Here is a 13,264-nt window from a genome sequence, read left to right on the forward strand (position 1 = left end):
GAGAAGAGCCGGCAGATAAGCATCTCAAAAAAGTTGTTCTTAAGTTAAAAGCTTCAGCTTCCTTGCTGCGGTTGGCTTTTGAAAGTGTGATATGACAGCAATAAAGATTCATTCTTTTTTAAAATTAGGTTCAAGGGTGTGGTTGACCCATTTAGCAACATGAGATGGTAAGCTCTCAAGGTGCAGGAGTGGCCAACATGGTATGGTGGTGCCATGGCCCCATCCTGTCAGCATCACTGCCAATTATTGGGATGGGGTGGGGGTGAGGTCGGGGCAGTCTGGATGCAGTGGCAGGAGTGCAGATTGGTAGGCCAGTCTTTTTTTTCCCTATAGAGCAATATTCCAAAGTTTCAGTCTTTTTAAAAATATTCCACAAAACAACTAAAAGGGTCAAGTAAGCAACATCTGAGCTCATGCAAATATGACAGAGTTTGGCTGCTTAGTCATGCAAAGGGAAGGGGCATAGCTCAGTAGTACAGCATCTGCTTTGCTTGCAGCAGATCCCAGGTTCAATGCCCAGCATCTCCAAGTAGGGCTGGGAAAGATGTCTCTCCTGAAACCCTGCAGCCACTGCCAGTCAGCATCCACAATACTGAGCTAGATGAACGGACTGACTCAATATAAGCATAAGAACATAAGAAGAGGCTGCTGGATCAGACCAATGGCCCATCTAGTCCAGCATCCTGTTCTCACAGTGGCCAACCAGATGCCAATGGGAAGGATCTGTGCTTAACAGCATTCTCCCCAATTTGTGATTCCCAGCGAATAGGAGACACGGTTTGATTTAAGTAAGTGGAAAGTGATACACATTAAGGCAAAAATAAAAATAGAATTCAATGTTCACATGCACACTGATAATGATGACTAATGAGGAAAGATCTTGGGGTTGTGAGGAATAGCTCAACAAAAACATTGACCCAGTGTGTGCAGCTGTTACATGTGAAAAATTCCAAGCTAGGTATTATTAAGAAAAAGTACTGAAAATAAAACTGTCAGTTTCATAATGCTCCTAATACAAATCTATGGTGTGGCCACATAGAAAACTTTGTACAGTTCTGGTTTCTGGAGCACCTTCTCCTTGAGAAAAAGCTATTTCATGAGCCTTTGTTTGGAGCTTTTTAGTCCAGAATAAAGGCGATGTGATGATTGAGGTTTATAATTATGATACATGCCACAGATAAAATGGATGAGGTTTTTTTGCCTCCCATTCCATCTCTCAAAATACTAGAACGTGGGGTCAACCAATGGAACTAATTGACAGTAGATTAAGGAGAGGCAAAAGGAAGTACTTCTTTACCCAGTGCACAGTTGGTTTGTGGAGTACACTGCCGCAAGCCCAGATGATGGCAACTGGCCTAGAAGGCGTTAGAAAGGAGACAGTCCACCTTGTGGATGGCTGTTCTATCAATGCCCATTTGTTTGTTTGTTAAATTTGTATCCCATCCTTCTCCCCAGGGTGCCCAGGGTGGCAAACATCAAAAAGTTTAAACAATACTATTTAAAACATTTTGAAACAATTTAAAAACCATCTTAAAAAAATCAAGACATTTTAGAGCATCTAAAAACATTTGAAACAAGATGAGTCATGATGGCTATAAGGTGTCTCCAGTGATTCAGTATGCTGAATATGAGATGCTGGGAAACAATAAATTGTCTTTACTGCTTGAGGGCTTCCCTTAAGTATCTGCTTGGCTCTCAGGGAAGAATGCAAAAAGACAATACATCTAGTTAAAAAGAGAGAAAGGCCTCAGTGGATGACTGAAGAAACTCTTCAAATGGTTAAAGAGAGAAGGAAACCAAAAGCAAAAGGAGATAGAAACACAGTCAGAACTCTAAATGCAACAATACAGCGACTAGTAAGTAAGGACAAAGAGAACTATTACAATGGTTATTGTATAGAAATAGAAGAGGACAACAAAAAGGGTAGAACAAGAGCCCTGTTCCAAAAGATTAGAGGAATTAAAGGGAAATTTAAACCAAGAGTAGGGATGTTGAATAATCAACGGGAACACACTGACTGAGATTAAATTAAAGGAAGATGGAAGCAATGCACTGAAGAACTCTATAAAAGAGATGCCAGGATGACAGATTCATGGAAGAACCGTATGATGAAGAACCAGAAATTTTAGAATGTGAGATGAAAGATGCTCTTAAAATACTTGGAAGAAACAAATCACCAGGAACAGATGGCATACCATAGAGTTGTTACAAGCTACTGAGACTGAATTAGTCCAAATTTTGACAAAAAATTGTCAACAAATATGGAAAACTAAACAATGGCCCACAGACTGGAAGCGTTCCATATAGATCCCAATTCCAGAGAAAGGGGATCCCAGGGAATGCAATAATTATTGAACTATTGCCTTAATATCCCATACAAATAAAGTAATGCTCAAGATCCTACAACAAAGGCTCTTACTATATTTGGAGCGAGAAATTCCAGACACCCATGCTGGATTTAGAAAGGGAAGAGGCACCAGAGATCATATCGCAAACATACGTTGGATAATGGAATGGACCAAGGAATTTCAGAAGGAAATCACCCTGTGCTTTATAGATTACAGCAAAGCCTTTGATTGTGTAGATCATGAAAAACTATGGAATGCTTTAAAAGAAATGGGGGTTCCACAGCATCTGATTGTATCTGTATGCAGAACATATCATATGGAAAGCAGGATTGGAGTAAGATGAAGAAGGAGTGAAAATTGGAGGGAGAAATATCAATAATTTAAGATATGAAGACAATACTATACTCTTAGCAGAAACAAATGCTGATAAAAGTTAAAGAGGAAAGCACAAAAGCAGGACTACAGTTGAACATCAAGAAAACTAAAGTAATGACAACAGAAGAGTTATGTCACTTTAAAGTTGGCAATGATGACATTGAACTTGTCAAGGATTATCAATACCTTGGCACAGTCATTAACGAAAATGGAGACAACAGTTAAGAAATCAGAAGAAGGCTAGGAGTGGTGAGGGCAGCTATGACAGAACTAGAAAAAGTCCTCCAATGCGAAACTGTAGTACTGAATACTAAATTCAAGATCGTTCACACCTTGGTATTCCCGATCTCTATGTATGGATGTGAAAGTTGGACAGTGAAAAAAGCAGATAAGAGAAAAATCAACTCATTTGAAATGTGGTGCTGAAGGAGAGCTTTGGGCATACCATGTACTGCGAAAAAGACAAATAACTGGGTGTTAGAACAAATTAAACCAGAGCTATCACTAGAAGCTAAAATGATGAAACTGAGGTTATCATATTTTGGATACATAATGAGAAGACAGGATTCACTAGAAAAGACCATAATGCTGGGAAAAACAGAAGAGAGTAGCAAAAGAGGAAGGCCAAACAAGAGATGGATTGATTCCATAAAGGAAGCCACAGACCTGAACTTACAAGATCTGAACAGGGTAGTTCACGACAGATGCTCTTGGAGGTCGCTGATTCATAGGGTCGCCATAAGTGGTAATCGACCTCAAGGCACATAACAACAAACTGTGGGAAACAGGGATATTGGAACATACTTGATTGTGCTTTGGCTTGATCCACCAAGGCTCCTTCCATGTTTCTGCAGACATATCTCTCCTGCTTCTTCTGCTTTCTACTCGCTGACTGGGGAACCCTCTCCTGACAATTTGGTGCAATGTTCAAACCAAACATTGAAAGACAGAAGCTAATCAGATAGATCACTGTAGGACTTCCAGCTGTGGACCTATGGATTGGGCTGTGCATGTTCTGAAATAGAAAAGAAGCAAAATGAAGCAAATGGGATTGTGACTCTGAGGGGACCTTACTCCTTAAAAGATTGGGGGGTATGCAAAAGAGAAATACTGGGGTATTAGAATGAAAGATCCCTAAGAAGAGTAAACTGATGGGAAATGAAACATCCTTTAAAACCAGTGCAATTGGAATGGTCTACTTAATTACTCATTCCTTCCTGTCTAGACGGACTCAGTGCTGCAGAATTTGTGAAGGGTGCGTATTTATCACCTTTTGTGTTAGATTTCTAAACCGTGATGCTTGGTAAAGTTTTTTCTTGTCACTACCAGTCTGAAAATGGAATACTTTCCTCCAGCTGTGTACAAAAATATCATAGCTCTCAGAAAGTTCTTTGAATTTTTTTAAGCAACTGAAGCAAAAGTAACTGGTGTGTATACACCACCATACACATGTGTAAAAGTCTGGCACCTTATATCCCCTGCCACACACATTTTATGGTCTGATCTGGACTCTCTAATTAAATGCTAAGCCATTACAATGCAGCTTTCAATTAAGGTGCGCATACTCAGCATATTCAAGGCAAGACACTGAAGGGTTATTTTACATATGTGCATCTTTAGGAAATGCTAGGAATGAGTATGGGTTGTCCTATTTTGTCATACAAAGACAGCAGGAGAAGAATCATAGTTCTCTCTGTTTCATAACAAAGTGTTTTATTTCTTTATTGTGTTGAAAGATTTGTATTTTAAATATGATTTATGAATAATAACATATATTGAGTAAAAAATGGTTCGTGATCCAGACGTTTTGTTTCTTAGGGTTTTCCTAGATGTGGAAACTTAGCAGCACCCAGTGATTGCTGTTCTGCTTTAAGCTGCAAGTGGAATAACAACTAGGCTTCCAGGCTTCTGCAATCCAAACAATATCCTATAGTCAAGTGATCAGTCTCCCTTTTTCCAACCCCAAATGTTAGGAGGAGGGAGAAATGACGTTTTTTATTTGGACCTCTCTGTGTGTGTGTGTATGTGCATGTTTGTGTGTGCATGTGTGAGAGAAGCATTTAAATACTCCATCACCACCTCACTGCACGTCTAATCATGATCTCCCCTGCAAATCGGGGGGAGGGGGCGTAAACAGATAAAAAGAAAACACTATTTGAAAATGAAAGGTTGGTTGATTCCTACAGAGGAAATATGGACAGACGATAGAGAAGGAAATGCCTACAGCGACCTAGAAAATGGCTAGCACTATCTACACAAGCCATAACTGGCTAGAAGAGCAGGCCAGCTAAATAGTGCAGCTGTTCTATTGTGTAAAGAAAAAAGTCAGATTTTCTGAGTTTTGGGGGGGGAGAGGGGACATAAGCTGAAGAGGGGAAATGTGGCTCTTTTAATCATGGCATCATGCAGATGCCCGATAAAAAGTGAGTGAACTAAGTGTGGCTGTTCAACAGTAAATGCCTGGTATGGAAGCAGCCTTAGTGCTGTGGACCAGGAAGTTTATTTATTTATTTAAATTATTTCCATCCCGCCCTTCTACCCTACAATAGAGCACTCAGGGTGGCTACAATAAAATCGCACACATATATAATAAAATACACAATAAAAACACAAAACATTACAGTAAATTAAAATGCATAAAATACTATTAAAATACATAAAATGCATTATGCACATACATACATACATAAGATGCATTATGCATACACATACAAACATAAAACATGTATATATGTGCATACACATATAAGAAGGTGAGAATAAAAGAACTTAAAAGATCCAAATAAAAGATAAAAAGCTTAAAACAGTGTCAGGCTGACCCGTCAGTCCCAACAAAAGGCTCTCCGGAACAAAATAGTTTTTACAAGTTTCCGGAAGACCATCAGGGAGGGAGCAAAGCAGGCTTCTTGGGGCAGGGAATTCCAAAGTCTGGGAGCCACAATTGAAAAGGCTCTCTCCCACGTGCCTGACAATCTAACTTCTTTCATTCCAGGCACACAGAGGAGACAAGAGGTAGATGATCTTAAATCCAGGCTAGGAAAATATGGGCGTAAGCGGTCCCTTAAGTACACTGGTCCAAGGCTATTTAGGGCTTTAAAGGTCAAAACCAGCACTTTGAATTGGGCTCAGAAACAAATTGGGAGCCAGTGGAGTCGATAAAGCACAGGGGTGATATGCTCCCTGCGTCATGCTCCAGTTAACATTCTGGCTGCTGCATTTTGGACCAACTGTAGTTTCCGAATCATTTTCAAAGGCAGCCCCAAGTAGAGTGTGTTACAGTAATCAAGCCTCAATGTCACCCATGCATGTGTCACCATGGTCAAGTCCGCTGCTTCCAGGAATGGACGCAGCTGGTAGACCATTTTGAGATGGCCAAAAGCACCCCTGACTACTGCAGCCACCTGATATTCCAGCAGCAGGGCAGGATCCAGAAGAACTCCCAGACTGCGGACCTGCTCTTTCAAGGAGAGTGCAACCCCATCCAGAACAGGTTGCAATCCTATCCCTGGGGCAGTTTTTCCCTTGGCCAGCAACACTTCCGTCTTGTCTGGATTAAGTTTCAATTTGTTCACCCACATCCAGCCCTTCACAGCCTCCAGGCACCAGTGTAGGACGAAGCTGACTGGGTGACCTTGGGCCAGTCACTGCCTCTTAGCCTGAGGAAGACAATGGTGAAATCACCTCTGAATACCGTTTACCATGAAAACCCTATTCAAAGGGTCGCAAAAGGTGAGGATTGACTTGAAGGCAGTCCATTTTCAAACATGGTTGCATAGAAATAAATCCCATTGAACTCAAAAAATATGCAAATGATCAAACCCACCCTCCCTTCTCCTTCCTCCTATCCCCCCTCTTGCCCCTTCCCTCCCTCTTCCCACTCCCCCTCTCCCCCATGGTCAGTGTTTCCTATCCTAACCAAGATTGCATAGGAGTAAATCCCATTGAAAATAAGCATGTGAATGATCAGACCTGCTTTTCCCCTCTCGTCTCCTTTCCCTTCCTCCTCCCCTGCCCACTCCAGCCCTCCCTCCCTCCCCCCCGGTCAGTTTTACCTATCCTAAGCATGATTGCATGGGAGTAAATCGCACTGAATTTAATAAACATGCAAATGATCAAACCTGTCCTTCTCCTCCCCTCCCCTGGCAGCTCCCCTCCCAGTCCTCCTCTCTGCATTTCCTCCCCTCTGCATTTCCTCCCCTCCCTCCTCCTCCTCCTCCCCTCCCCATCCTCTGTGGTCAGTTTCACCTATCCTAAGCATGATTGCAGGGGAGTAAATCCCATTGAACTCAAAAAGCATGCAAATGATCCATCCATTCTCAGCAAACTTGGACAGGATCCCATTTCTTACCTCCCGGATTAAAAAGCAGGGAAATTCACTAAGAGGCAAAAAACCTTGTGGTTTAAGAACACACCTATAGCCCACAGCTATTCTATCAAACTTTAAAAAGCAGGGAAATTGGGCAGCTATAGTGAATGCACCAGGGGAGCAGGAGACCTGAACTCCTCTCTGAGATATTGTACTGCCCTACAAATTGGTCAAAATGCAAACACCACTTGGGTTGGTCTTCACAGTCCGATCCACTTCCTGTGTAGCTTGGAAGAATTTGGTAACATGTGCCTCACAGCACCCTGACGTGACAGTGTTTTTCAACATCATACATCATTCAACTCATTCAGCAGCAGTCATCAATAATCGTGTCCAAAAGTCAAGTGACTGTAGATACATCATAAATAATTTCTGTTTCTGCAGATCAAGTGTTTAGGCAAGGAGAGGATGAGAAAAGAAAGGATGCATTCAAACACCATTTTCTGCCTGGTATAAGCAGACCAAAATATAACCTGCTACTTCTATTAAAAGCTGGAATATCATTCAGGCAGGTCTTCTACTGCACATCAGTGAGGTATGTCTATAATGGGATCTGTTGTGGTTGGACCAAAATTAAGGGCAATATGGCTCGTTTGCACTGCAGAAGTATGCTACCATTATTCAAGCCCTGAGATAATGGCTCCTCAGCTCTCTGTGAATTAGATTGATGACCTCATGCAAAACAGATTTCTGTAAGCCTCCAAAGAATCTATAGTGAAGTCAGGATTTAAATCAAGGTAATAGCTTAATAAGATCAATAAACCAGTGTGACAAAGTAGATAGAATGTTAATTCCATCCCAAGCAAAAAAATGTACTGGGTAACCTTACCAGAAAAATAGGAAAAATAATTGGAAAACAATCTTAAAAGGGACTTTGCAAGGGCAAATGTGAAGACTGTAAAACATATTGTACAGTAAAAGTGCTATGCAAATTATTAAAAATATGGGCCGTAGGCAACATTAAAGTCAGGCAGATATTCATGATTCTGATTTTAGTAACACTGAAATATATCACAACAACTAACTCTGGTGAAAGTCTATACATTTGAGTTGAATGTGAAACACAGCTTTGGGGTCAGATGCATTTACATTTAATAGTCTTTTCCTGTTTTGTAATTGTACAGTAAGCTTCCAATACTCAAGAACTCTTTCATGGCTAGTTAATATTGTGGGAGTGGCTGGCACCAAAATATGGGGTTGTGCAACCAATTTAATGGAATTAGGTTCATTAGTATCCCAGACTCCAGCTGTTGTAAATCTGCACAGCTGGCTCATTGCTAAGAAAATCCATTCATCTTGCATATTTCTTTAGAAAGCTATCCAACTTTATACTGTAATTAAAACAATTGCCACTGCAGACAATTTGAAGAACAGAATCCCTCATTCTTGACCATTGGTCAGTTGGATGAAAGTGCCCTGGATGGAACTTTTTTTTTTTTTTAGTCTTGGGCTGGCTTTTTATTCTCCAGTTGGTATTTATTCCAAAATATAAATATTTTCAATGTATTCCAAGAAGTTTCTTGCACCCTGATTCCATGGATCAACTTGACCTACTACAGTAGCATGAGTAGCAGGTGGAACCACAGTAGCCTAAAGATGGTGGCAGCAGCAGCCTGAGAAACAGCAGGAACTCTGTTGCTTATTTTTAGCTCTGGCTAATATAGAGTGTACTAGCTGGTATAGCACAGTGGGGAGGAGAGCCTGGCTGGGAGTCCAGAGTCTGCAAGTTCAAATCCCTGCTCGTGTCTCCTGGGTGTCAAGGGCCAGCTAAAGATCACCCCCACAGGGAGTGGCTCAGGGGTTACGTGCCCTGCCACCTGTGCAGCCGTGGGCAAGCTGCACAGTCCCAAGGAGCCCAGTTGCCCCCCAGCTGGCAGTTGCGAACGAGGGAGGGGCGGGCTTGTGCAGCTGTGGCAACCTGAGCAGGCCCTAGCCAGCTGGGGAGGACTAGCTTCAGAGGGAGGCAATGGTAAACCCTCTCTGAATACTGCTTACCATGAAATCCCTATTCATAGGGTCGCCATAAGTTGGGATCAACTTGAAGGCAGTCCATTTCCATTTTTCAATATGCAACTCCTCTGGGACAGTTATACAGGGGGTATAAACACACTCACTGTTCTGTCAGTTCCAGTGTATCTCCACCTCTCTCTTCCAAAAATAAGGGCACACAATGCTAGTAAAACCCCGCCCCTTTTTACTATAAAACCTGGTGGGAGCAGCTTGAGTGTAATTTTTTTAATTTCAGCTTCAAAGAGATTTTGCAACTGATCGGCATATCAACCTGTTCCCCCTCCAGGTGTGGTTAATGGAAATGCTTTGATCTGTCAACTAGTGTGTTTACAACCTGGGTCTCCTGATGAGTGTCTCCTTCAGTACCATAGCATGGAATGGGCTGACTTCAGTCTCATGTCATGTCCTGGTTTGGTTTGGTTTGGTTTATATTTCCATGGTCCCACCAAGGTGTTTCAAGTTCACAAAGGAAGAATGCTTACTCAGGACCTTGTAACTCTTGATATAACTCCTCTGTGTTAAGGGATCCTGAATGTGTATTCTTGCTTAAGAACATAAGGCTCAAACTACACATAATGACAGACCTGAATCTTTAAACATAGGTCTGCCATATCTATATGTGAAGCAGAGGTTGGGGGAAGTGATTTTAGGACTGGAAGGGTGTGTGTGGGAGGGAGTGCTGAACCTTCCGACAACCCACAGCTTTTTCACCTTCCTCAGCTCCATGGGTGCTTTTCCATCTGCTCTCTCCATCCTTAATGAAGATGTGTCTGTACATGACCAACAGGGAGCTGTTTTCCCAGAGTGGAAGCCTTGGGTGATTAGACTTGAGGCACTGAGCCCCTTTCGTATTGAGGACCTCAGTGCAGAGAAAGCTTAAACAGTCAGAAGATGTTTTCTTTAATAGTGTCCTGTAGCCAGAGCTTGGAAAAGTTACTCTTTTAAACTACAACTCCCATCAGCCCCAGCCAGCATGGCTACTGGATTGGGCTGATGGGAGTTGTAGTTCAAAAAAGTAACTTTTCCAAGCTCTGCCCATAGCTGTATGGTCTGTGTGGTTGCTTCCTCATTAGACTTCACCTCCCTAATATGTAATAGAAATGCCTATTATAAATCAGGACACTGAGGCAATTGAAAGAGCCCTTCTCAAACATCTTAATCCCAGTAGGGCTTCATCAGAAATAAACTCTACCACCGTCACCACCCCATCTCCTCATCACCTAGTTATACTTAGGGCTTGTGGGTTTGTGGTTGTTTGGTCACTTCCAGGCTGTGCTGCATGAATGCATTTGATCAAAGGGCTTAGCCAGCTGTCATTTCATGACCTCAAACCAGTATAAGGGGGGGGGAATGAAAGTGAGGAAAAAAGACTCTAAGTCTGAAAATAGGGAATGCTCTTCTTTGGGTGGATATTGCCAGGCACATTTTTGTAATTTTTTGTACCTCATCATTAAGTCATGTTTACAAACCTCAAAGCTTGGAGGAAGGTTTCAGGCTTTAGCAAACAGATGTCAGTAGTCAAGGAAGAACAGCAACTATTGGCGGAAAATATTTCCGCTTTACCTACCAATTGCCTGCTACATTTTCTAAACAGTTTATTTTATGGATTTAGGAACACTGCTATATGGAAGAACTAATGAAAAATAAGTGTAGCGTAGGATGCTGCTGTCAAATACTTAAATCTATTAGTATCTACAGCCATTAGACAGTTCTACAATTATCTTGTGCTTTCACCAAGCCCTTTGTGAAACCCATGCCTAGATTAACCATTAGGTTCAGGGCAGGCACATGTAGGCACTGGGCCATGCTAGGAACTGCATCATGAGAAAGTTACCATATTGACCTGAATATAGGCTGCCCCTTGAATACAGGCTGTACTCAGGTTTTATACAAGCCAGTTGGGGATGCTGCTGCCTATATTTGGGTCAACAGAGTAAGTACCAGCTCAGTAATGTGCTTAGCTTGCATCCCACATTGGATTCCTTTAGGGTTACAATCCAAAGCCCAAGTAGTAAGCAGTTAGCCATAAGAACATAAAAGGAGAGCCCTGCCAGAGGAGACTAAGAGCTCGTGGCAGTGCCCTGCCCACAGAAAAGCTTCTTGGATTTTCCTCTTTCCCTGCAGCCATGTGCTCTGTATCCAAGGCCTTTCATGAGGGTCCCCCAACAAGAAAGAGGTTTTGGGGAACATACAGAGAGTTGCAGTTGAAGAGAAGGGCCCAAAACCTCCCTTTGTCCAAGTGTTTTTGTGTGAGTGCTTCTGTGGAGGAATAACGACAACATTTTTTACAACACTTTTAGAGTAGTCAACACACTTTAGAAAAGTCACCTTCTGCTCTATAATAGGCCAGTTGAGGTCTTTTTTTAGATTTGCAAGTCATTCACATCTTCATGAATTTGTCATGATGAACACTGATTCTGAGCTAGGTAGCTGCACATGATACTCATTTGCTTCATCACCAGTCAAATGCACCAGGTCTTAACTGAGTAGGGTCCTTTTTTCCCTGGACAGACAAGAAGGAGTGACATTTCATGAAAAGAGATCTAGTCTTCCCACCCTCTCCACAGTTAATCAGCAAGTTTATCACTTCTGGCTTTGCATACTGTTTCATACAGAGAGAGGACAGTATAAAATGCCTATAGTCCAAATGATATTTTTGAGTGATAATAAATTCTATACAGGCTTTCATTGTATAAAATGCTTTATAACTCTGGCCTCATTTATTGCCACAACAACCCAATGAGTAGGGTTAAAAGGAAATATGGTGCCTTGCCTAGGCCACCCAGTGAGATTTATGGCTGAGTGGGGATTTGAACTGCTTCCCACATCCAGATGCAACACTGGATGCCTACGTGACACTAGTCTTTCATGTCACTGGCAGAATGTGTTATGTTCCTGGCAAAGTACATAGGTTATCCTATGGAACAAAAAGTTTGAAGCATGTCCAAGGACAGCTTTGCATCTGAAGCTTGGAGCTTAGTTTCATCTGTTATATAGTGCTCCCCAACATGCTGACAGGCTGACATCCAAGTGAGTAAAATGTTATTTTCAACAATATTTCTGGATACTATATCAGGCATGGATCCTAAGATATATTACTGAAAATAGGGAGTTACAAAAACATGAACATATACTTTCCATCCTTGATCCCTGGAGCCCAACCTATACCATCTCTGGTTTTTGGCCCTTTGCTTTTTAAAATGAGACCTAGAAACTTGCCTTTAATTTTAAAGCTGAGGTATTCAGGTTCCTGAGATATGCAATAGATTGCATGGAATACCTACGCAAGGAACGTTTGTGAACATATGGCATAAAGCAGATATGCTAGAGGTGCTTCGGGATTAAGTTGCTTCTGTTAAATAGTAACATGCTGGCAAAGTATCATTAGAGTTGTGAACTCTCCATCCAACTGATGCAATGAAGAAACTACAGAACCTGCACTGACTTTATGTTTATTAGTTAGGACTGAATTGGGGGCACTCCTTGCAATGGGCTAAAAGAGCTGGGCTTGGATGGAGAAGTGCAAATTTCTATACAGAGATGTTTGTAAGGCTTATTAGAGTACAAGAAAGCTTCTATTAAAGTATGAGATCTGAGCCATTTCCTTTTTTTTTTTTTTTTTTTCAATAATTTTTATTCAGATTTTCATAAAACATACAAGACAAAATCATAAAACATTCAAAGACAAAAAACAAAATCAAAAATAGTTAAACAAAAAGAAAAAAAGAAAAAAAAAAACAAAAATAAAAAATAAAGAGTAAAATATTGACTTCCCATTTGTCAAAGATCAAATCAGTTATAAGTCTATAATATATAACAATCCTGTCTCTTAAGTCATATTATAAAATCACTTTCCTCCAGTAGTTATCTTACTTAATCATCAAATCTCATAAACATTACTTTATTCTTTCCACAAAAAGTCAAAGAGAGGTTTCAATTCTTTAAGAAATATATCTATCAATTTTTTTTTCCAGATAAGCATATCGATTAATCCATCTCATTACTAATTATGATAATCTTATTGTCATAACCATAGTCAAAATAAACATTTCAATTAATCCATCACATCAGAATCTGTTAGGTTCAATAATTTCAGTAGCCATTGTTCTATTATCTCTATTAGTTCCATTTTCCATCTTCCATCTTCAGTAGTCTTGTTAAGTCC

The sequence above is a fragment of the Rhineura floridana genome, chromosome 2 (assembly GCF_030035675.1).
Source record: "Rhineura floridana isolate rRhiFlo1 chromosome 2, rRhiFlo1.hap2, whole genome shotgun sequence".
In the NCBI taxonomy this organism is placed as follows: Eukaryota; Metazoa; Chordata; class Lepidosauria; order Squamata; family Rhineuridae; genus Rhineura; species Rhineura floridana.